Source organism: Gopherus evgoodei, chromosome 4, assembly GCF_007399415.2.
Source record: "Gopherus evgoodei ecotype Sinaloan lineage chromosome 4, rGopEvg1_v1.p, whole genome shotgun sequence".
Lineage (NCBI taxonomy): Eukaryota > Metazoa > Chordata > Testudines > Testudinidae > Gopherus > Gopherus evgoodei.
Window position 1 is genome coordinate 80007033 of NC_044325.1, and position 27068 is coordinate 80034100.

The window sequence follows — 27068 nt, forward strand, 5'->3', positions numbered from 1 at the left end:
TTTAGTTTAGCTATAGTAACTTCAAAATAATATTCTTTATAACAGATTAATAAATACAAAATGTATGCCAGTCCAGTAGTGATTTTGTTGCATCGGACTAGACATGGGATTTTTTTCTTTATTTTCCAACCCACTTCAAATAAACTTTTATTTGTATTTACAACACAAGGAGCAGGATTTCAATTGATCACTCTGGAAAGAAGAAATCTAATTTTTGACTTTAAGGGAGGTATGAGAAGGAGTGAGGCAATAGCTTTGGCACTTGTTTAAGAGTAGAAAGGGGTTGCTACTGAATCCCTGTACTGTAACAGCTGGGGCTATTAGAGGACAGAACTCTGATGAAATGACAAATGTGGAATATCTAGGATTGGTACAGTTGGTGCAGATCAGGACTGAGGTGTGTTGGCATTGCTGTCGGTGGACAAGTCACAATAGGTCCGCTCACACCATGCTTGTCTCTAATCCATCACTTTCATAAACACTAACTTGAGCACAAATTTAGAACAAATAATTAAAGGAAGATAAATTCAGGGCTGATTCTGATCTCTTTTACACTGTATCTCAATGGACTTCAGTGGCCTTCCTCCAAATTGATAGCAGAGTAAATTAAATCAGAACTGGACAAAAAGAACCTTAGAGGTATCAAAATACAATTCCTCTGCCCTCTTCCTGGGCCTCATCTACACATAAACATTACACTGGTTAAACTTGTCACACTGTCTGGAGTGTGAGTACCAAATTCAGGGAAGATTGTCAAGGAGCAGGGCAGAGACCCCAAACTGGTTGTGTGCTCTATAAGTAGATTTCACTAAACCTGTAACAAGTGTGACCTCCTAAAGCACTATAACAGTCTTACTATGGAGTCACAGGCAGTCCCCTTGGGCACTCCAGTCTTCGTGATAGGGGGTTGCTATACACCAAAGATCACAAAAGATTCAGGTTGCTTCTAGTCCCAAGGGACCATTCACTTACCTGCAGGGTCAATTTATATCTTAGCCCACGTCCACACTACAGGGTAAAATCGATGTTATTAAAATCGATTTTATAAAGCAGGCTTTATAAAATCGATTTTGCGCGTCCACACTAGGGCTACTTACATCGATGTTGAGCGTCCATGTTCCCTGGCGTCCATGTTTTCCCTGAGCGTTGCACTCTGGGTACCTATCCCACAGTTCCTGCACGGGTCCCTGCCCTTTGGAATTATGGGTTACTAGCCCAGTGCATGATGGGATCAAAGTCCCCGTCCTGGGTGGTTCTGGGTACAGCCCCCCCCCCCTTCCTGTAAACGGCACACAGTCAGTTCGCGCTGTTTTTACTGGCTGCAGTGAGGGAAACGCCATTTTGCAGCAAGCATGGATCCAGGTCTGCTCTTGTCCTTGATCGCGAATGCTGTAAATAATTCACGCATTCTCGTTCTATCACTGCTGACCCATGATGCAGAAGTGCAAGAGAGAATGCTTGAATGTGGGGACGACAGCGATGACGAACTGGAGAACGAGTTTTCTGACACCCCGGGCCCCTGCACGTTGGAGCTCCTGACGGTTATGGGTGAGGTTCTACCCGTTCCGCGCCACTTTTGGGCACGGGAAACAAGCACTGACTGGTGGGACCGCATAGTCCTGCAGGTGTGGGACGATTCGCAGTGGCTGCGGAACTTTCGCATGCGTAAGAGCACTTTCTTTGAACTTTGTGACTCGCTTTCTCCTGTCCTGAAGCGGCATAACACCAGGATGAGACCAGCCCTCACAGTGGAAAAGCGAGTGGCAATAGCCATATGGAAGCTTGCAACGCCAGACAGCTACCGGTCAGTCGGGAATCAATTTGGAGTGGGCAAATCTACTGTTGGGGCTGCTGTGCTGGAAGTATCCAAAGCAATCATTAAGCTGCTGCTTCGAAAGGTTGTGACTCTGGGAAACGTGCAGGCCATTGTGGATGGCTTTGCTGCAATGGGATTCCCTAACTGTGGGGGGGCCATAGATGGAACCCACATCCCTATTTTGGCACCGGAACACCAGGGTGCCCAGTACATTAACCGCAAGGGGTACTTTTCGATGGTTCTGCAAGCCCTGGTGGATCACAAGGGACGTTTCACCAACATCCACGTGGGATGGCCAGGAAGGGTTCACGACGCACGTGTCTTCAGGAGCACTACACTGTTTAAACGGCTGCAGCAAGGGACCTACTTCCCTGATCAGAGAATAACAGTTGGAGATGTCCAAATGCCTATAGTTATCCTTGGGGACCCAGCCTACCCCTTGATGCCCTGGCTAATGAAGCCATACACAGGCAGCCTTGACAGTGCTCAGGAGTTGTTTAATTACAGGCTGAGCAAGTGCAGAATGGTGGTAGAATGTGCATTTGGCAGGCTTAAGGCGAGATGGCGAACGCTTCTCACTCGCTCAGATCTTAGCCAAACCAATATCCCCTTTGTCATTGCTGCTTGCTGTGTGCTCCACAATCTCTGTGAGAGCAAGGGGGAGGCCTTTATAGCGGGGTGGGAGACTGAGGTAAACCACCTGGCCGCTGATTATGCGCAGCCGGACACCAGGGCAATTAGAAGATCTCACCAGGATGCTGTGCGCATCAGAGAAGCACTGAAAAGTAGCTTCCTCATGGGCCAGGGTACAGTTTGACTGCTGATTTTCCTTTCAATTGATTGCTGCCCTCCCCGTCTATGCGGTGTTGCTGCTGCAAGATACTTTGCCTGCAGCATTCCTCAATTGCTTGCTTAGTTTACTTGCGAGAGCTGTCCATTGGAAAACATATAATTCTGTATTTCCCAATTATTACCTACCTCCACCATTAGCTGCTTCCGTCTGCTGCTAGGCACAGGACCTGCAACCTTCCTTAACTGCTTTTTTATTGAAAATAAAGTTATTACTATGTGTTACAAGAATTGTGTTCTTTATTTAAAAACAGATCGTTTCATCAATCAAGCATCATGCTTGTTGTTACAATACTGTGCTTGAAATTTCATAACTCAGCGCTCTATGGGGGACGGAGCGAGGGAGGTTTGGAGGAAGGGGGAGGGAGGTCTGAAAGAAGAAAGTGCATCAGAGTAGACAGAACAAGAATTCTCATGGACCAGGGTACGGTATGGCTGCTTTCTTTGTTTTCCCTTTATTACCCATATCCCCAATTGTCAAATCCTGATGCTGATAACTAGCTTCCGTGCAGCTTTCCAAAGCTGCTTGCTTCAGTTCATTACCAAACTACAGTCACACTTCCTTAATAGCATGACCTGAGAGTAAAAATAGGCAAAGGTGCCATGGGAGAAGTTTGGATCATTAGAGGAGGGAAAAAACAGGACACAAAGGGCTTTTCAATCTAATGAAAGCCTTCTGGTTGGAGTGTCCGCAGCAGTGGAGGGGGCTGGTGTAGAGAGCCTTCCCCCACGCGTTCTTACACGCCTGGTTCTGGAAGGTGTGGGACAGGGTGAGTACTGAGGGAGGTTATACACGGGCTGTAGGGGCATTCTGAAACCACGGAGCTCTTGCAGCATATCACGGAGGATGTCAGTCTGATCACGAAGAAGATCCAGAGTTGCTGCTCGCCAGCGCTGATCTTCCTGCCACCTGACATCATTTTTGGCGTCCCTCCTGTCTTCGCGTTGGTCCCTCCTGTCTTCGCGTTGACTGGCAGCCTCCCTGTACTTTGCGACCAATTGCTTCCAGTCTCCCTGCTGAGCTCTCTCTGTACGGGTCACTGCCATAATTTCGGTGAACATGTCCTCACGCGTCCTCCTTTTCCTCAATCTTCTTATGATACCCCCCCCACGTGGATGAGAAGCGAGAGGGAGGCTGGAGAAATGTGCAGCTGTGTGTGGGGGGGTGGGGTTTGGAAAGAGTGATAAAAGAATCATGAGACACATTTCACACAACCATTCATACAGTCTTTCTCCTCACTGACCTGTGCCTGTTACCGAACCTTGAACATTTTACTTTACCACAAGGTCACCTTAGGATTCCTTTAATACTTATTGCTTGTGGCTGAGGACAGAGAGTTCTGCTCAGACGCAGGTCAGGGAAGCACACAGACCTTGTCCGGAGAAAATGGGAAGTTAATAATGGCTAGTAATCCCTGTAGTAGATTGTACTGGTAATCAAGCTGCTCTCCTTCCCTGCTTTGCTCTCGCCTTCCCCGAACAAGCAGGTCTCCTTGCCTGCGGTTTGCTGGGTGGTTCGTGGAACGGGAGAGCAAACCGCGGCAAGGCTGCTCTCCTTCCCTGCTTTGCTCTCGCCTTCCCCGAACAAGCAGGTCTCCTTGCCTGCGGTTTGCTGGGTGGTTCGTGGAACGGGAGAGCAAACCGCGGCAAGGCTGCTCTCCTTCCCTGCTTTGCTCTCGCCTTCCCCGAACAAGCAGGTCTCCTTGCCTGCGGTTTGCTGGGTGGTTCGTGGAACGGGAGAGCAAACCGCGGCAAGGCTGCTCTCCTTCCCTGCTTTGCTCTCGCCTTCCCCGAACAAGCAGGTCTCCTTGCCTGCGGTTTGCTGGGTGGTTCGTGGAACGGGAGAGCAAACCGCGGCAAGGCTGCTCTCCTTCCCTGCTTTGCTCTCGCCTTCCCCGAACAAGCAGGTCTCCTTGCCTGCGGTTTGCTGGGTGGTTCGTGGAACGGGAGAGCAAACCGCGGCAAGGCTGCTCTCCTTCCCTGCTTTGCTCTCGCCTTCCCCGAACAAGCAGGTCTCCTTGCCTGCGGTTTGCTGGGTGGTTCGTGGAACGGGAGAGCAAACCGCGGCAAGGCTGCTCTCCTTCCCTGCTTTGCTCTCGCATTCCCCGAACAAGCAGGATGGAGACTTTTCTAAAAACCACCTCATGGGTCAGTGTTTTAGGAAACGTAAGAAAAATTACACTCACCAGAGGACGGTCCCTCAGCTTCATTTTCTGGAGTACTGCCTTGAGATGGCTGGCAGGGAACCTCAGTAAGGGTGAGGAAAAGATCCTGGCTGTTTGGGGGGATAAAATGCTCTGTGCTCTCTGCTGGAGCCTCCTCCTCTTGGTCCTCATCATCCTGATCATCGCCATCAAATAAATCTTCTGTAGTTGCAGGAATCACGACGCCCACCTCTGAATCAACAGACAAGGGGGGGTTCGTCGTTGCGCTGTTCCCCAATATTGCGTTAAGCTCGTCGTAGAACCGGCATGTTTTGGGGGCAGAGCCTGACCTGCCCTTTGCTGCTTTGGTCTTCTGATACGCCTGTCTGAGCTCTTTCACTTTCACTCGGCACTGTAACGAGTCCCTGGTATGTCCCCTCTCCCGCATGGCATTAGAAATTTTTTCAAAGGTTTTCTCATTTCTTCTGCTCGAGCGCAGTTCTGAAAGCACCGACTCTTCTCCCCATACAGCTATCAGATCCTGTAACTCCTGTGTGCTCCATGCTGGAGCTCTTTTCCTATTTTCAGGAGACTGCATTGTTCTCTCTGCTGCTGAGAGCTCCACGCTGTGCAAGCAGGAAATGGAATTTCAAAGTTCCCGGGGCTTTTCCTGTTTACCTGGCCAGCAGAAGAGTACCTTTACCTGTGTAGAGCGGCCACTAGAGCACTGTGGGATACGTCCCGGAGGCCATTAACTTCGATGGCCGTCCACACTATCATAAAATCGATTTTAAAAAATCGATTTTGGGGTTACTCCTCTCGTTTTGATGGAGTTCCAAAATCGATTTTAGGGACCCTTAAAATCGATTTTATGCACTCTGTAGTGTGGACGGTTACAGCTTAAAATCGATTTAAAGCTCTTAAAATCGATTTAAAGCTCTAGTCTGGACCTGGCCTTAGAGCTCTTGCCAGAGACAACACCTGTAGCCAATTCTGTAATAAACTAAAGATTCATTAGCTAGGAAAAAGAAATAAGAGTTATTTACAGGTTAAAGAAGGCAACATATATACAAAAATGAGTTACAGTGTATGGTTCCAAAAGGTGACAGAATTGTAATAATTGGTCAGAAGTGAATGTTTTTTAGGCTTTACCTAGGCTGACCCTGGGGATCTCTACTTTTGTTTCATAGCTGCAGCCCTGTGAGAGTCTAAGCAGCAAATGAGATGAAAGGTTTTCTTGTCAGCTGTCTTTATTTCCTTCTTCCAGAGTTCAAGCTGATGGGACAAGCCCTTTTGCACGTAGCCTCATCAGGGCCCATTTAGTTTCGCTAGCCTTCTTGATGTGCACGAGACAATCCCTCTTGGCAGGTTCACGGTTTGTCAAAGTTAGACTCAGGACTCACAGTTTGTCAGACCACTCTGTTTTATTAGCGCAGCGCTCTGCTAATAACACCCAGATAATGTGAGCACCATGCAAGACACAAACTATCTTATGTATACAGATAAAAGAGCGAGAAATTAACAAGATAACAAAGAAAGCAGAATCTGATAAGTTTACCTGGGCTAGGCATGCATATCTTATTTCCTTACTAACTATTACTGATCTTCTGTTAATGTTTCGCCATTAGCACCCTTGTTTACGCCTAATGTTTCTTTTCCTGGCACCTGTATTTCAACATTTCTTATTTCTGCTTAAAGGTACATACAACATTTCTTTAATCCATTCTTATTTTTACAAGATAATTCATTCTACTTTCACAGGTTCCAGAGCAAACATTTTTTACAGTTATAAAGCAAAGCTTAAATATTACCTTATAGCATATAATAAAGCTATTACAAGTGAGATTAATGCATGCAGCAACTTACAAGCATTTCATGAAGTCTAAACACATTGTTATAAATCCAGTACCCATTTTAGCCTTACTAACACACAGGTGAAACAGACTGGTTTCCAGCAATGAACTTATCAGTGCTCAGCTGAGGCCTAAAGCCTTGGCAAGAACTGGCACCTGGTTTGTTAGCATCACAAAACTAAAATTGTTTTTTAAGTCAAGCTAGTTAGTACAAACCTCTGTGTGGACACAAAATCAGTAAAGTCAATTAAACTAGATCAGTATAAACCAGATGTAGCCCAATTAAAGTATGTTAACAACAGGATTTGCACTGGTTTAAAAAATCAACTGTAGCTAAGTCAGTGTAACTTTTGTGTGGATATGAGGACCTAACTAAATCAATATTTTCTTCAAATCTTCAAACTTGACAGGGAGTGGATTTCAGTAGTGGAATCACTACTACTACTAAACAAGTGCATTGCTAGTTTATTATTGTTTATAATAAGGTTGTTTACTCAAGATAGTCAAGTTCAAAGCTGACTGCAAAGAGTTCCAAAGGGATCTCACAAAGCTGGATGACTGGGCAACAAAATGGCAGATAAAGTTCAATATTGATAAATTCAAAGTAATGCACATTCGAAAACTTAATCCCAACTATACATACAAAATGATGGGATCTAAATTAGCTGTGACCATTCAATGTGCAGCAGCAGTCAAAAAAGCTAACAATGTGAGGAACCATTAGGAAGAGGATAGAAAATAAGACATTGTATAAATCCATGATATGCCCACACCTTGAATATTGCATGCAGTTCTGGTTGTCCTGTCTCAAAAGAGATATATTAGAATTGGGAAAAGTACAGAGAAGGATAACAAAAGTGATTAGGGCTATGGAACAGCTTCCATATGAAGTGATATTAAAAAGATTGGGACTGTTCAGTTTAGAAAGGAGAAAACTAAGGGGGGATATGATAGACTTCTGTAAAATTATGAATGGGTAGAGAAGGTGAATAATGAAATGTTATTTACTTCTTCACATAACATAAGAACTAGGGCTTACTCAATGAAATTAATAGGCAACGAGTTTAAAATAAACATAAAGAAGTACTTCTTCACACAACGCACAGTCAAACTGTGGAACTCATTATCAGGGGATGTTGTGAAGGCCAAAATAGTAACTGAATTAGAAAAAGAATTAGATATGCTTATTAAGGATAGTTCCATCAATAGCTGTTAGTCAAGATGGTCAGGGTTAGAACCCCATGCTCTGCATGTCCCTAAACCTTTGACTGCTAGAAACTGAGCCTGGACAACAGGGGATGGATTCCTTGGTAAATGCTCAGCTTTGTTCATTCCTCTGAAGCATCTGGCACCAACCACTGTTAGAATACAGGATGTTGGACCATTGATCAGACCCACTATGGCCATTCTTATGCATTCATTATTTGTTAAATTAAAGCATTTACACTCTATATTCCCTTTTATTTAAAGATCTCAAAGCATACCACAAATATTTTATTTCATTCATCCTCACAAGCACTAAGTCCAGTGTGAAGTAGGGAAGTATTATAATATCTATTTTAGCATTTGGGCAACTGTGATTCAGAAAGGGTTAGGGTAAATTTTTCAAAAGAGCCTAAGTGACCTAGGTCCCATTTTTCAGAAGTGACCTAGGGTCAGATGTTCAAGGGTATTTAGGCATCTAAAGATACAGGCAGATGCATAGTGGGATTTTCAAAAGCACCGATCAGCATCTTTAGGTGCCTAAATATCATTGTAAGCATGTCCCTTAGGCACTTGGCACCCTATGTCCCATTGACTTCCAATGAGATTTAAGTTCCTAAGTGGCTAGATCATTTCTTGAAATGGGCTTTAGTCTCCTATGTCACTTAGACACTTTTGAAAATTTTCCCCAAGGTCAGACAACAACAAGTCAATGTTCGAGCAGGGAATGGAATCCAGAAGTCCCGATTCCCAGGCACCTGCTCTAGATACATTACAACTCTGAAGAGCCGTGGCGATAAAACCTTCATATCAGCAAAAGGCTGTGGCACTGCTGTGACACAGGACTGAATTGTGGGGCTAACAGAACTAAGAAGGGATGAAACTTTTCTTCTTACCCTGTTCCTTTTGTATGAAAATTCCGAGCCACAGCCTGTGAATTACAAAGCTTTGATTTACAATGCACGATTTAATGCATGCTTTGACCTTTCAGTGTGCCATATGAAGCTTTGATCCTTAACAGCCATCTGTCAGGGTAAACTTTGAACAAGCGGAAAACAGTATACTTTAGAATTTTAAAATAAATAAATAAATAAATACATTTCTCCTGAGATGAAGAAAACTCATCTTTAGATGGTGCTTCAGGGCAAATGTTACCAAAAAATGCATCCAGGCAGGTGCAACCATACACTTTGCTAATCAAATCCTGTAGTCAAGACTGATAAGGATAAGGAGTCTAGTTTGTATAGGAAGAAGTAAAGCCCCTAAAAAAACCATCAGATTCAGAGAGATGAGGTGTCTATATTTCAGCCTCAACTTGGAGAAAGTGAGAAAAAGACAACAGGGCAGTTTATGACTTGGTTTATAACCCTACTGCCTTTCAGCCACCTGATAATGGTTCCAGACCCAGGCCAGATCATACCAATGGGTGGATAACCTCAGAAGGTCTGGTCTGCTTCAAATATGCACACAAGAGATCCAAGTATCCATACCCTCTTGAGTCTGCCAGAATGGGTTAGCCATCTCATAAAAAACAAGCTCTGGTGACATTCCAATCCTGGAATGGCAAAAGGACATCAAATGGAATGGAAAAAAACAAAACAAAAACAAAAAACAGGAAAAGAAAGAGGTAAACGAACCTCAACAAAGTTTTGGGCAGGAGGTAGTTCAGTCAGTTTTCATTTGATCTGAACTGATGTTCGCTTGAATTACTGTATATTGGAGAAAATCAGATACCAAAAAGAAAATGTGTGCCCAGTGCCTCAGGACTCCTTTTAGTGGACTCTGAGGGATCTACTATCCCCCTGACAGCTTCTCTGCACCCACAATCTCTCTGCCACATTCTTACTCATTACACCACCCTCAACAAACAGTCAGTATCCTGCACTCACCCCAAAAAAACATGTTCTGTAGTTTTATAGATGCTACTGTTTGGAAGAGAGATGGGGTTGCTGAAGAGGAAGGAAAAGATACTTTGGCGCTCTCCCAAAAGGAGTGAGTGAACATAGCACTGTTGGTTTCAATCACATAACATAGTATGTAGCCCCTCCTATCACTGGCCAGGCCAGGCCAGGCCTTATGGCGACCCTATGTGGTGACACTCCACTCCACGGTCTGTTTGTGTCACTCTGGGAGCTAGAATAAACTACAAGTCTGTGTCCAGCAGCCTCAATAAGACTCCTCTTGGTGCTCAGTACAGCTGAATTCCATCTCCCTTTGTGAAGGACACTATAAATATTTCTTCTCTCAATAAAATAGGTTTAAATCCCAGGCTACTTGTGAACTACTGCATTTGCCTGCACAGTTGCTGTGCAGCTGGTATCTAACTCTTTGCTTTGTAATGCATGTTGGAACACCTAAAGTATCAGCTGTTAGCTTTCTTTGAAACACTGTTTAAAAGAACTCTTTGGAAATACAAGCTTCAGCTGTCACTTTAAATTGCAGTTCTGCTCTGAAAAGTGATTCTAAAAATGGCATCCCGGGGTCCCCTATTTATTTCCTGTCAGCGATTTCTCTGATCAGATTTGCTCAGTTCACAAGTCAGAAGATGTTTTCTTTTTCTAACTACTGGTGCTGCAAATTCCATATGGGATCTGAAAACCCACCTGGGTCTTTCTGCCTCTTACATCAGCACAAGTGAAAAAGATTCAGTTATCAAATGTAGCGCCCATTTTTTCTGAAGATGCACGAGACATTAGAATGTAACTCATTCTGCCATGGTGACGTTGGCTTCCTAGGGTTATCGGGATGGGGGGGAAATGTTTGCATCAGTAAAGAAATGAGACTTGAAAATACACAGTAGAGAAGTCACTTAAAGTTTAAACCAGCGCAGCAACTGAAGGAAGAGACAATGTGTATCCCTGATCCTGGGGCTATGTATTCAGTGCAGGTTAGAGCTGCCTTGACTTGTGCTTGGCTGCCAATAGCACCGATGGGCTATTCCAGCATCTGTGAATCACTAGGGTGTAGGAACACTTTGACCATACTATCTCAATTTGCACCTTGTACTACTCAGGCTCCTTTGGACAAGAGTGTAGAGTTGGCTGTATTGGCTCTGCATCTGCTGGGTTTCCCACCTCTGCTGGGGTTATTAAGCGGGGGTCTTTAAACCTGCTTTCCCACCACTTTATGCCAGCTCAACTATTATTGACCTCATCCTCCAGCATAAATTGATTGCAATACACTTATGAATCCTTTCCATGGAGAGCAGAGCGCTTGAATTAAAAGGTGTCATCTTTACATAATCAGTTTTCTGGTAAAAGCTCAGAAAGGGAGGGGAAAGCAGGAGAGGGTATTGGCATGGTACATGCAGACAGAAGAACCAAAGTGTCATGAGAAGTGGTTCTGTCTGCTACACACTGGTGATAGGAGAGACAGTGGAAGGTGCTGCTCTGTTATGAGAGAGACAGAATCTTTCTCCATGCCTGTCTCCCTCATAACAGAGGGACTTCCACTGTCTCTCCTACAGAATTGTGACTACAACAGAAAAGCCAAAGAGTTCTCTATAGTTTGGATAGCAACAAACTTGGAAAAGGAAGGGAGTAGAGGATGGAAGATGGAACCACCAATTTAGAGGAAAATGCTTACTGCTCTGAGACAAACTGGGAGTGCTGAGATGCAAAGGAAACATGACTTCATTTGGGGGAGTAGATGAGATCAGCTGAGCCTGTGCAGATGGTTCCTATTATTATTACCATCAATAATAATTATTATTATTGTGCCACTGGTGCGTGGTGCTTCAGGGTTTCTTAGTTACTACATTCTATTCAGTTTTAAAGTGAGTTTTTTGCTGAGTTGACAATGCTGGAGATTGAAGTCCTCTGTTTATTCACACAATGCGTATAGCATGGGCAAGAGCCGAGTAAATTTCCCACATACACACTACTTCTTGCTAACGTGCCTCATGCTTTGCTAGGGAAGACAACCTTTAAGGGTAACTGATGAGTTCAATCTCCCTGGCCCATCAAAAAGGCTTCCATTTAGTCATATGGGATAGTGCTCAGGTAGAATCAGAGCAGTGGAGAGGGGTTCATACATGGTTAAATGGGAACAAGCAATAAAGAGAGTGAGATTGCTAGGAAGAAGGACTGCCAGCAGGATATGATCCACCAATTTAGTAGCATTTGCAGTATTGCATCTTCATTTTTTCCATTCTGAGACCTGAGCCTAATTCACATGGCAAAAGCCACACAATCTCTCTCCGGTGCCCCTATAATCAGGCAAGGATCATCAGGGATCAGCTGAAAACAGCAGAAATATTTTTTACTTAGTTTCTGAGCCTGCATTTTAAAGGAACTCTGATTCAGCTGGAAAAATCCAAGGGAAAAGATACCACCATACATTTCCTCCTAACTCCCTTGTCCATCTGACTCCGGTAGGCAGTGCATTAGCACCTTCTATAATTCTTCCAGTAGACTGGGAGCTGTCTCACTATTATTTAATATCTTGGCTCACTTCATAATCATATCCACTTTTAGAAGGGAAAATTTATTTCACTGAAATCAAAGCTCTGAAATGGCATCAGAGATGACATCTGGTCCAAATTCTGATTCCAGTGAACCGACAAACCAGACAACCCTTGGAAATGGGCATGAACATGTCATACGCAAACTTTAAGTAAAGTTTTCCAGCATGATTCAAACATAGGATTAATTCAGATCAGAACCTCTAATAATACAATGATGAGGATCTCACAAGTGCCTAGCTAGTTAGGTTGATTGACGGACAAAACGTATGCTGATTTCAGGATCTGCAAATGTTATTTTACATAAATCTCGAAAACCCCAATTTGAACCAAATTTTGAAGGGTTCACATAGCTGCCTGTGTAGCCCACAAGCCCCTCAATCTTTTCCATTAGCTGCCTATTAATGCTCTGGAGTGCCTATTCCTTATTTAAAGGACTTTCTAGTATAGATTAAAATACTCCATTGTTCCCTAATTGCATAATCAAGTATGCATAAATAGTTTACTAAAATTGCGTTGTTGCACTTAGACAATTTTTGAAATTGCCCTGTGTAACTTCATTAAACTCTGGGTCTGGAACGTTAATTTGAGGGAAGAAAAATAACCATTTCTATGTTATTAGACCATTCAGGTGGTAAACACAGCTCTGAAGAAGTCATCTAATCAGCGTTTCAGTCATCAGATTTAAATTGTAAATGAAACTGTTGTCTGTGCATTAGAAAAGCACATGCCATGTTTTGTTAACATAATCACAAAAATGGAGCTGCCACAAACCCTTTCCCCATCTGCCAGTCATTGCATTAAATGTTTCTGAAATTTTATTAGAATTCTCTGTCTCTGTAGATCCTGCTCAGCTGTGAAATTGAAATAGCAAACAGAAATATTACATTGCCACATACAGTAGTGGCAAAAAAAAAAAAAAGTCAGTTTTTGAAATGTGCAGAGACAGGGAAAGTTTCTTGTTCGTGTTAAGGTAAAGAGACAGAGCAGTGCATCTTCCAGAGCCTGTGTCTTCTACAAAAGGTGAGAAAGCAGTGGTTGCTTTCTTGTGATGTTTTTTGATAGCAACAGGTGAGGCTCAGAGACGCAGGAAGAGGCTCTCGGCATACCCTTGTTTCAAATTCTTTCCCCCCAAACTTATAGGAGGGTTGGCATTGTTTCATAAGAACATAAGAACAGCCATACTGGGTCAGACCAAAGGTCCATCTAGTCCAGTATCCTGTCCTCTGACAGTGGCCAATGCCAGGTGACCCAGAGGGAATGATCAAGTGATCCATCCCTTGGTACCCATTCCCAGCTTCTGGCAAACAGAGGCTAGCAACACTTCAAAGCATGATTTCGCAACCCTGCCCATCCTGACTAATAGCCATTGATGGACCTATCCTCCATGAATTTATCTAATTCTTTTTTGAACCTTGCTATAGTCTTGGCCTTCACAACATCCTCTGGCAAAGAGTTCCACAGGCTGACTATGCATTGTGTGAAGAAAAATTTTCTTTTGTTTGTTTTAAACCTGCTGCTTATTGATTTCATTTGATGACCCCTAGTTCTTGTGTCACGAGAAGGTGTAAATAACACTTATTTATTTACTTTCTCTGAGGGCATGTCTCCACTGCAGCTGGGAGCTTGCTTCCCAGCATGGGTAGACAGATGTGCTAGCTCTTCTTGAGCTAGTGCACTAAACATGGCAGTGTGCTAGCCACCTGAGTACAAACTCATTGGACCCCCCACAAAGCAGCACATGCTTTCCCTGGGTACATTGCTATTAGTTCAGTAGAGCTAGCATGTATCTATCTAGCAGTGCTAGGAAGCAAATTCCCAATTGTTGTGTAGACATATCCTGACTAGTCTGATGGAGTCATCCCCTTTCTGGATATTGTTAAACAATTATCACAGAGGTTGATAAAATTAATGTTGAAAAATAAATCTTCAGCCTGGGGAATGGACCAGATTGCCAGAAATTGTAGGCATTTTCAAAACATTTCCTGGTCAAGAGTCTTTCCATGAGAACTTCCCCTCCCACTTCAGATTGAAAGACAGGACACAGTTTATACAAGAATGAATGCTGGCCTGCATGTGCCCTTCAGGCATTTGTTTGCAAAGTGGTGTTCCCTCCCCTCTAGTGTATGAGAAAGTGTTTTTGTTTAAATGGAAGGAAGAGAATGAGAAGATTCTCTAGTCACTTACCCCTGCCTCTCTGCAAATTCCCTTCACCCCAACATACAAGATTTATCACAGGCTGGAGGAACAATTTGTAGGATCCCTTTGCAAAAGTATTAGTAGCACTTTTTTGGAATAGACATCTCCTTGTCTTCAGTGGTCATAGAGTCTATTCAGTTCCCTATCTTCCCCCTTCTTTGATTGAAATTCACTCTTGTGCAGAAGGCCAGGACAAGGGATGGGCTTACTTAGGTTCCACTTCAGATCTATACTGAGGACTTAAGAGCTGCATAGTCCTGGTACTGGCTCTCTTTATAAGGATGAATTTCACACTATCTATTTATGATTTTTGTCTTGAGTTCATTTAATTATCACAAAAATAACGGAGAATTCAGAGTTTTCTACCTGTAGTTCTACTAATGGACCACAAACAGTTTCTCCAACAAATCTCCTTTAACTTGCCCCCTGCTTTCTGGGTCTTACATTTGGGTCAGTCTCCAATCCACCACCTGTGGCACCTTGGCTTCCCCCAGACACATATAGTCTCCCTATGATCTCCCCTGGCCTGAACTTTTGATATTAAGTTTCTGGAGAAAAAGAATCCGGCTCCTCAAGCACCCTTGAAACCTGCTGTCCTCATGAGGGCCCCATCAACACTGCAAAGCACTGTGTCCTTTCTCTTGGGGAGGGGAGATTTTCAGAACATCTCAAATCCATCAATGCCCTGTGCCAAGTCTATCAAAGCTCCCCTCAAGTTTTCCCCCAGATACTCCTCCCTCCCTCATGTGTGTCCATATCTGCTTTCACACAGCTGCTATCTTTCCTCTCTGTTTCCACTCACTCTCTCTTTCTGGATCTTCTCACCCTAGTTTTTCACCCTATTCCCACTTTTTCTCTCCTCCTCTTCTTCCTCCTGCCCCTCACCCCCTCAGCTCCCCTCTCACTCACTTAGAGTTTCAGTTCTCAACCCACTCCCTCTGGCTTTTCTTCCCCTCCCTGCCAAAGGGCCAGGGGATCATTTTCTTCCATCCACCCACATGCTGGGAACAGAATCCCTCCTCAACCTGTTGGTGGGAAGCAGCCTTTTCTCTGCTGCTCCTCCTGCTGAGCCAATTATCTCCGTGCAGCTGAGCAGCTCAGCATTCAGGTGGAGCAGCACTAGAAGATGGGTGGGGAGAGAGGAGAAATGCTGCAGGACACAGCACTGGGCACAGCTGCCTTCCTCTCCCTTCCCCAACAACCATAGTACTTAAAATGATGTGTGAGGAGGAGCTATAGTCTCACCTGAAAATTGAGGGTAAGTGGTCTCCTCCATGTCCATCTATATGCCTATGAGCACATCATTTAGTTTGCCAGAGCCTTTTAAGGTGATTGCAGACTGGATTTTCCATTCTTTTTATATCAGTTTTATGTCAGTGTAACAGCAGCATAAAACTGGTGTAACACAGTGGAGAATCAATCACCATGACTCTTTGAAGATGTTTTGTTTTGAGTTAGCCTCATCAAAGGGTTCACACACTACTTGGTGGGGTTTCTTCTTTCCTGCCTCCACTTGGCCATCACCATAGACTGTGTGAAGTGAGATTCCTTAACTGAATCATTGTCTCATTCCATTCTTGCAGTGGAATAAAAGTACAAATTAGATACAGCTCTGTGAAAGGTCAGTGCTGACTGGGTTTTACAAGCTAGAAAAATGCAGCCAATTTCCATGATCAAATCTATTCAAAGCTAAACAGGAAATTCAGATAAATCACAAATTGGCCTCCCAAATGCACCCACCTAAAAGCAGTTGGAAACACATTTCAACAGCTTCAGTCTGTCTTGTTCACAATGTGGCACATAATCCAGCAGTTTTATTTACAGAGACTTTCACTTTGGCGCAAGCTTGTCAAAAACATTTAAACAAAGTGCAAGGTCTTGGCCAGGAGTTCTCTGCATTCCCTTTGATTCTGTTTTCCATACACAAAGAGCAATATGTGCTTCCAGTCTAAATAACTTCTATTTTATGCTGAGGAAAACAACCAACCAAGAAAGAACAAACATAAATTCTCCATTAAGGAGCATGATTGGAGTGTTTAATTCTGCAACAGCTATCCTGAATCTTCTCCCAGCACTGCCTCCAAGCAGACTGGCAGAAGGACTCCTCACATTTAAAGAGGTGGTACACAGGAAATAGTCATAACAAATAAATATACACATAGGAATAACACCTTTGTTGTTATCTGGCATCACTGAACAAAGAGCTGTTGCCTTTATGCACTCAGCTACTAGAACCCACAGCCACATAATCATTGTTTTTGGTCACATCACAGCCTGCTACCACAGATATAAAGGTTACTGTGATAAGTTTAACATTATGACCTCACTGCAGAACCAAGTAGTGGAAGAATGGCCTGGGGACAGAGCAAAACCCTTGCTTAATAACAAATGATGGACAAAGATTCAAAACACGTATGAACGGATTTCCTTCAAATTCACGGAGTGGCTTGTTTTGTAGAATGCAGCGAGAGATCTACAACAAAACTAAATCTAAGGACTCAGGGCTAGATCCTAGGCTGGTGCTGCTTCATTGATTTAAAGGCAATTTAAACCAGCTGAGGATCTGGGCCTGTGTGCACTGTACTGTACCTTAACGTATGTGAAGCTTCATACAAAATTCCAGTTTGTAATATTAACTGACAATTTATCATGAAATAAAGAGAGAATATATTTTAAGGCAGAACTAAGGTTGAGCTTTCAGTCTTAATTCAGTATTTCCTGACTTCTGACTGCCTCATTTCTCAGCTTTAATGTTGCATGAACACTACACTTTTTGCTTGCAATATCTATATTTGTGTAATGTTTCTGTTTTCATAGATGTGAACAATAAATTAGTGTCTCTGTAAATGACTTCAACAATTGTTAAGTGGTTTATGCTAAATAAGTTTCCCAGTGGGGCATGTGACTATAGGAAAAAAAATACCACCACAAGTGATACAGTGCAAACTTTCTCTAATGAGACCTTGGCCAATTAGCTTTCACTGTGATATGGAGATGAGATGGTAGTTTAGCCTCTGTATCCATTCTAATTCTTGGCAAAACTGCCAGTCCAAAAAAACCCAAACAAACCCCAAATTAATGCCAGTTTTTGTGATATGATCATTAGCCCTCCAAGAGCACTAACTCCTTTTCTAGTGGTCACCAAACATCCTTCAGATGGCAACAACTGACTTGTGCTGGAATTGAACTGGTAACTGAGCCATAAGACGAAAGGCTCTATAGTGCATTCCCATAGCCCTGAGTTATCTGTTGCACCAAGCAAGAAGCCATTATTTACATGCAGAAATTATCTGTCTCCTGCAGTAAAACAGTTATAATATTATGCTGCTTTAATTTGAAGAGATTTGTTCCCATGAAATTTTACTATAGGAATCATAGGAAAGAAATAATTCGAGTAACAGAGAACTGAATGTCAACTGGGTAACAGCTATTCCCTTCTTTGCAGAGCTCTAGGAAGAACACGTTTCTTTGCCAAGAGGCTGAAGATCTAACATTGTCCTAGCATGCCACATTTGTTCTGTCAGAGGTGTGGTGTTATTGCCCAGGTTAACTGCAAATTATAACATAATGGGCTTGATTCGTATTTCTACTACAAATGTTTTATACCTTTCTGGCAGTGTAAAGGAGCCTTATTGTAAAACCAGGCCCAATAAATTTTGTTTTTGTTGAACTTTCAGTGCAAAGCAGTTTAATTCACAAACTCACAAATATCAAGAATTTTGCTGTTAACCATGAGGACAGATCCTGAACTGCTGTAAATGGGTGCAACTCCAGTGAAGTCCATGGAACTGTACCTGCTTACACCAGCTGAGGATCTGGCCCATAATGTGCAATATTGTTTTAATTAGGTCCAATCCAGAGCTTCCGCTATGCACATATTGATTACTCAGTCATATACATAACATATAGGTCTGCCAAGGATGGAACGTCTCTCAGTAACGTTATCACATGAGTATTAAATCATCATTGATAGCGTATAATATTTAATGGAAATATGTTACATTCAAGTATACAAATCCACAAAGCTTTAGTCTCAACTATCAGGTTGATGCAAACTACTGTTTAATGACTTACTCCAGATGCTGTGGAAATCTGGTTCCAGGAATACAGCAACCTGCCACTCTCCTCCTCCTTCTAGGTTCTAAATTCCAGCTTCCAAATTGTGCTTCTCATCTTTTAGCAGTGCCTAATGATAGCCGACTCCAGAACTCAACAGAGGAACCAAGAGACCTGGCTCAGAACCAAAATATTCTTTCCCCAAAGAGCGCCCTAAACACATCACAGCAATTGTATTTTGCTGGCTATTTTTTAAACACTGATTAATCCAGCTAAGTTGTATTTTGAAGCACCACCAGAAACAATTTACATAAGCTATTTAGTGTGCACAGTCCCTCCCTGTTATAGATTTTCTTTTTCTTTCAATAAATTTGGATTAACAGTAAACATCTTGTTTCTTTAGTTTAACCAACAGACATGGTACACAGAAACACAAAGAGACGGCTGGGCAGCCAGAGGAGCCAGAGAGGTAGACTAGAAGTCCTAGCCTCCTTTGGTCATCAAAATGCCCTAGCAATTTTCTTCAGAGTCAGGTTGTTTGCTCCTTGTACCCTGAAAACATTCCATCTCAGGTAATAGCATTTTGTCTGCATAATTATCCTCTGCAGTTTCAACTGAAGAGGTTATTTTTCATGCAGGTTCTTATCCTGATCCCACTGAAGTCCTTGGGAGTTTGCTACTTCATCTGGAACATTACTTGGCCCCACGGAGTTGCTCCTTGCACAGCAAAGATTCCAGTTGTAGTGGGTTGGAATGTGGCAGCAATCTTAAAAGCACTCAGCTATATACAACCATTTAACAGAGGAAGTAATGAAGAATGCTGCATAGAATGTAGGTTGCAAAAGTCATTACACACACTGGAATTTGGCCAGGACAACTAACATCTCCACTCCTGTGAAAATTGACTTGGGATTGCTAATGACCACATGTGATCAGGACCTTGGTTTAACATTTTGAGTATAACTCTGTGCTGCAGCTCTGGGAGGCATTGAAAGCACAATTCATGAAGAAGGGAAGCAAAGGTAGCTGTCCAACATGGCATGTGGGCTTATCGGGCTACCTATGTGCTCTAGTGCAGCCACAAATCCCCATATTACCATGTGCTATAGAACTAACCAATTCTGCCTCAGAATCATATCCTCCTACTCCTAGCCCCATCCGTGGCATGGCCCCTACAATGCCAGATTGTGAAGAGGGCAGCATCAGGATGCTTAAGGTGGCACTCTGCCATTCTTGCACTGAGGAAATTCTCCTCCTGTGGGAATGGGCCCTTGAGGTGCATTTGTGACTCCTATATGCCATGGCATATGGAGGCCAGTAGGGGGCAGAATGGACCATCATCTGTAAAATGTCACCGCTGGCCACACTTTTATGCAATAAATCTCTCTCCCTCTGACCCAATGAGTATTTAAGTATTTATCCACAGTGGAAGAGTCATTGGGCCAGAGAAAGAGGAAATGATGCTGTAATCCAGTGGTTAGGGGGACCCACCTGGCCAATGGAGACCCAGGGTCCAGTCCCTCTGCTCTGCTCTCTTTCATTATTTATCCACAGTGCAACAGCTTCAACAGGAGAGTCAGGGAGCCCCACATCAGAATATCCCATTGCTCAGTGGTTAGAGCACTCTCTTGAGAGACCCCTCCCCTCCTTGTTCAAATCTTTTCACTTCCTCTGGCAAAGAGGGGGAAATTGAACCTGGCTCTCCCATGTACCATGCAAATGCACTAACCACTGGGCTAAAAGTTATAATGTAGGCACCACCACATTATTCTGGATTTTGAATGGGTTCTGATTTGGTATGTGTACTCAGAGGCCACCTACCAGATTGGGCCCTGCATGCAATTTACGCGGCCAAATGCCTATCTTCCCTTGGTTGTCAATCATGCTGGGGCTTAGGTATTTGGTTGCTTAGAGTGGGGCAGCAGCTTGCATGCCCCAGCGTCTAAATCTTGGGCACCTAGGGAACTTTTACAGTTAAAACTTAAGTACTGAGTGTGTTTAGGCACCTACAGATTTAGGTGACAGCCAAGTGGGAGTTTCACAGATCACAGTGGTGTTGCACATGGAGACTTAGGCACCTATATTGCATTGTGGATCATCCCCTAAGTTACTTGCTTGGGGTGACCTAGAAAGTCAATAGCAGAGAAGAAAATAGAACACAGAACAGCTGTCTCCCAACCACATGGTCTAACCTCCGTTGAACTATATCTAGCATGTAATATGATAAAAAAGATAAGGAATCATTACTGGTATTTAATTAAAGCTCTTTTCTTTTTTACAGCACAAAGATGAATCTTTCTGTGAAACATACATCTTCCTATATACAGAAAGGATTTGTTAACACAAAAATTAATAACAGGGAGATTTTATCACTGTAGTAACACCTCTCAGCACCAGTCTCCAGCAGACTGTACCTTGAGCGTGATGAAGAAAACTGAAGGGAAAAAACCTGCCCCAAAGTAATCAGACATGCCAATTAGAAAAGAAAGGCTGCTAAGGCTTTGGGAGCGCAGTGACAATTTGTGAGCTGCAGTCACACCAGCCATGTCTACGTTGTTTTTTTGAATTTTCACATCCTAGGAGAAAGCCAGATTGATGTATTATCAAATTCATATGCATGAATGCAGGGCCTTGTCTCTGCACATTTTCTTTCGGCGCTCCTTGGAGAGATGTCTAATGCAGTGATAGCTTATCAAAATAGTTTTCTTTGTGATTTCAGAGAGGAGTTTTCATAGACTAAACTGTGCTAAGGGAGGGCTGTGGGAGGGGGGAAATGATACAGCTAGTCACTTGCGGGGTCGGGGGGAGGTATTTCCTAATTGCTCAACATTATCTTAAGACTGAAGGTGGTGTTGACCTATTCATCAAAGGCTATATGACAGGGGGACTCTGAGCCTGCTCCTGTGGAATTGTGACTAGGTGACTGTTAGCTCGTACAAAAGGTGCACTACCTGGGGACATGGAGTCACAAAAGTACTTTAAGAAGCACAGAGTAGTTGATGTTTTATCCACGTTCCCAAAGGACTCAACAAACCTTTCAAAATGATTTGCAAACTACAGGCCTTAGTCAAACAGAAGCTTTTGTATGTGTACAATTAGAGTCAGCTCCATCTTATGTGTATGTGTTCAATACACAAAGAACATCTGTATACACTCACTCTCAACAACTTTTATTTTAGGTTAAAGGAAACAACAAAATTAGAAAGAATAAAAGCACAGGCCACATGAGAGAGCTCAGAGTATGTCTAGCATGCTATATGAACACTGGCTCACAAAACAGCAGTTGCGCCTGCAGCCAGGCATTCTCCTGGAAATGTAAAGATGCAGTATGGACAAAAGTCATTAGAGTTAGATAGCTATATATTGTACACCAGAGTTACAATCTAGCATTCAATGAGCTGGCAGTTCAGCAACCCAAAGCAAGGAAGTGAATATTTCATCCTGAAGGGTACAGTTGCCTCAGTGGAAGGCTCACAGTCTCCAGGCTAACTTGCTCCTGTTACAGGTTAATATACCAGAACTGCACTAAAAAAGAAATATCTCCATTTTCCTTTTAAATGATTAATTCTCTTTGTCATTAAGTTGCACTTGAGCAGCAATCGAAAGTTCAATTTGTATTGGCGTTGCAATTGTATATCACCAAGTAAGTACCATTAGAGGCTGACTGGGAGTGGGATGCTAAGGGGGTTAGAAGTGCTTAATTATTAGATCTCAAGGAGAGAGATGGGTACATTTGATTCATTTTATATGGGTGCCAGTGGCGCTGGGTAGGCAATCAGTGGCCAGGAAACCATTATTGCTTTCTGCTGAGAGAGCCATCAAGAAAAAAACCAAAACAGAACTTTTTTGTGTAGCTCAGGAGAAGAATCACTTCTTTCTTTCCACATCACAAATTGCTGTTCTCCCCAGCCAGTAGTCATTTGGTGCTCTGCACTGAGGTTTGTATTCATCTGCCATGGAAAAAGAAAAAGAAAAGGATCATCTTTAAATATTATACACTCCCCCAAAGAGACTTTCTTCTCTGAAATTTGTTGATGTTATCTAGGGTAGTAACATATTCTTAATCACAAATTATATTTGCCACTTTTCTTTCTGTTTTTAAGAACCAATTAAAATGCAAGCAGATGAAAAAATATCTCTGTGATGTATTTGAGCATAAGCTTTCGTGGGCTACAGCCCACTTCATCAGATGCATAGAATGGACATGTAAGAAGAGTATATATATATACACACAGAGAAGATGCCATACCAGCTCTAAGAGGCTAATTAATTAAGATGACCTGTTATCAGCAGGAAAAAAACTTTTGTAGTGATAATCAAGATTGTCAATTGCAGACAGTTGACAAGAGGTGTAAATTAGATACTATTAACTCTGGCTTCAATAGAGACTGGGAATAGCTGAGTCATTACACTAGCTGAATCTGTTGCCTTATGATAGGTTTCAGAGTAGCAGCAGTGTTAGTCTGTATCCGCAAGAAGAACAGGAGTACTTGTGGCACCTCAGAGACTAACAAATTTATTAATCTCTAAGGTGCCACAAGCACTCCTGTTCTTTTTCCTTATGATAACTATCCTTACACCTCTTGTCAACTGTCTGTAATTGACCATCTTGATTATCACTAAAAAGTTTCTTTTCCCGCTGATAACAGGTCATCTTAATTAATTAGCCTCTTAGAGCTGGTATGGCATCCTCTCTGTGTATATATATATATATATATATATATATATATATATATATATATATATATATATATACTCTTCTTATATGTTCTATTCTTTGCATCTTATAAAGTGGGGCTGTAGCCCATGAAAGGTTATGCTCAAATAAATTTGCTAGTCTCTAAGGTGCCACAAGTACTCCTGTTCTTTTTACCGATACAGACTAACATGGCTGCTACTCTGAAATCTGTGATATATACATTTCTCCTGCTAGTGACAGACAGAGCACTCAGTATGTTGAAAGAAAGATGGTCTTAAAATGAAGGCACTGGATTGAGACTCAGAATTCAGATCCTGCTTCTGACACAGACTTCCAGAAAGGCAATATTACTCAATTTCTCTGTGCCTCGTTACCCAATCTGTAAAATGGAAATAATAATACTCCTTTTTTGTCTTTATTAAGATTAAAAGTTCTTCAGGGCAAAGATTGCACCTAGCACAAGGGAGCCTCGATGTCAGTTGAGGTCTCTAGCTGCTTCTAAAATACAAATAATTAAATAATAACAGAGGCTGGGCCCTTTGGGCACAGGTACTGTGAGTGCTTTGCTCTGCTCAGATGAGTTGATTTGGGCGTGTCTGGCTTTTCTCAACTAGACTACACAGTAGCTGGGATGAATGACTACCTCACTCTGAGCTGGCCCATGCTCGCAGCAGCCTCTGGGGGCCACTCAAGCATTACTTCCTGTTGATTACTCCTGTTTCACTTGTATCTTTTTTTCAAAAATCAATTTTTGAACAATTAGTTTTTCTTTCTTTCTTTTTTCCTTCATCCAAATGCCACTAATGACTTTTTTGAGTGGTGAGCAATCTGTGCGTGCTGAGAGGCCAACATCACAAACCTAGCCGGAGTGCAAGCTGCCGCTGGAAGAGAGAGAGATTTGCACAATGACTGTGATAAGTCACAAGTGTGGCATAAGGAGGAAAAGAAATAATTGAATTTGAACGGTGACAAAACAAACACCATGTTAACGGAGGCGTTCAATATGCAGAAGTTGTCTGATTCACTGGTAATTAAACTTTCAGAGGAGACTTGTCTGTCCCCAAGTAAATAAATGTGATGATCTCTAGTCCTCAACAGGGCCACAGCATATGATCTGTGTGTGCTACAGTCATTGTTTCTCACCACCATAAGCTCTCCCCACTACCTCCTTTTTCAATCACTGTGGATACCAACATTCTGCCTGTTACTCAGGCCCACAATCTGGGTGTCTTCTTCAACTTAAACCTCTTTCTAGGCCCTCACATCCAGGCTATGTGTAATCTTGACAATTCTTTCTGCATAACATCTTTAAGACATGGCCCTTTTTTAGCCATCCATCAAGCAAGCACCTTTGTGATTTTTCCCATGCTGCACTTCATTTTTGGAAGGAGATCCTCACAGACATCAGCAAAGCTGCTTCATCATTCTCCTTCAGATCCCTCCTCAAAAAATCTCTCCAGTATTGTCTTATTGTTTCCTTGTACTTCCCCAACAATTCATAGATTTGAAGGCCGGAAGGGGCCATTGTGATCATCTAGTCTAACCTCCTGCATAACACACAGGCCATAGAATTTCCCTGCATTAATTCCCGCTTCAAGTCCAATAACTGTGCTTAAATTAGACTATAGTTCCACTGAGATTAAAATATTTCTAGTGTCGGAGAATTCCTTGGTATTGGTTGGTTAAATATTAAATGTCACTGTTAAATGTGTGCCATATTTCTAGTCTGAATTTGTCTAGCTTTAATGGCCAGCCTGTGCATCTTGTTATATCTTTCTCTGCTAGATTGAAGAGCCTTCTATTATCAAGTTTCTGTTGCCCATGTATGTACTTCTAGGGTGACTGTGATTGTTACCAAACTTTGGTTTGCTTTTACATAGGAACATAAGAATGGCCATACCGGGTCAGACCAAAGGTCCATCTAGCCCAGTATCCTGTCCTCTGACAGTGGCCAAAGCCAGGTAGCCCAGAGGGAATGAACAGAACAGGTAAATCATCAAGTGATCCATCTCCTGTCACCCATTCCCAACTTCTGGAAAACAGAGGCTAGGGATACCATCCTTGCCCATCCTGGCTAATAGCCATAGATGGACCTATCCTCCATGAACTTATCTAGTTCTTTTTTGAATCCTTTAATAGTCTTGGCCTTCACAACATCCCCTGGCAAAGAGTTCCACAGGTTGACCATGTGTTGTGCGAAGAAATACTTCCTTTTGTTTGTTTTAAACCTGCTGCCTATTAATTTCATTTGGTGACCCCTAGTTCTTGTGTTATGAAAAAGAGTAAACAACACTTTCTTATTTACTTTCTCCAAACCAGTCATGACCAATTATAGACCTCTAGTATATCCCCCTTAGTCGTCTCTTTTCCAAGCTGAGAAGTTCCAGTCTTATTAATCTCTCCTCATATGGAAGCTGTTCCATATTCCTAATCATTTTGTTGCCCTTTTCTGAACCTTTTCCAATCCCAATATATCTTTGGGCAACCACATGTGCATGCAGTATTCAAGTTGTGGGTGTACCAGGGATTTATATAGAGGTGATATTACATTTTCTTTCTTATTATCTATCCCTTTCTTAATGATTCCCAACATTCTGTCAGCTTTTTTTACTGCTGTTTCACATTGAGTTTTCAGAGAACTATCCACGGTGACTCTAAGATCCCATTCTTGAGTAGTAACAGCTAATTTAGACCCCATTATTTTATATGTATAGTTGGGATTATGTTTTCCAATGCGTCTTACTTTGTATTTATCAACATTGAATTTCATCTGCCATTTTGTTGCCCATTCACCCAGTTTTGTGAGATCCCTTTGTAGCTCTTACCAATCTGCCTGGGACTTAATCTTGAGTAGTTTTGTATCATCTCACTGTTTGCCCCTTTTTCCAGATCATTTATAAATATTGTGAATAGTACTGGTCCTAGTACAGACCCCTGGGGGATTATTTACCTCTCTCCATTCTGAATACTAACTATTTATTCCTATCCTTTGTTTCCTATTTTTAAACCAGTTGCTGATCCATGAGAGGAACTTCTCTCTTATTCCATGACAACTTACTTTGCTTAACATCCTTTGGTGAGGGATCTTGTCAAAGGCTTTCTGAACATCTAAGTACACTATATCCATTGGATCCCCCTTGTCCACATGCTTATTGAACCCTTCAAGGAATTCTAGTAGATTGGTGAGGCATAATTTCCCTTTACAAAAACACATTTAGTTTTCTGTAACAAATTATATTGAATAGTCGCTATACCTGTCCCCTCTTCTCATTTGCAGGACTAGTCCATGCTATGGACCCTGTATTCCTGGCACTAGCTATAAGGGGTTCCCATTGATGTCAAGGAGACCTTCTTATATCATGTGGCAGAAGTATTGGTCCATGGGGGGGAGTGCACAAACAAAGCAGGAGATTTAAAGGCCATGACTGAAATTCTCATTCAGTCCAATAAAATCAATGGCAGTTTTGCTTGAGGAAGGACTGCATGAGGATTTCTGGGTTTAGCCCGGTGACAGAGCCCCCTAAATAAGATAAATCATGCCAAGGGCTGAAAAGCAGCAGATGTTTATGTAATGCAGAGGAGTCAGTGGGGAAAAAGAAAGCAACAGAAAAAATCAGACTTAAAGATGCTAGTTACATCTAATCTTGGGTAATCATTTTGTTACCATCATTCATCCTCTGTCATCTTTCTTTAGCCTGCCCTATCCTCTACTTTTTCTGGGAAGGCCCTTGCAATGCATTTGCCAGGTTCAATTTTTCAGCATTCCAGGACACTATTATTATAATAA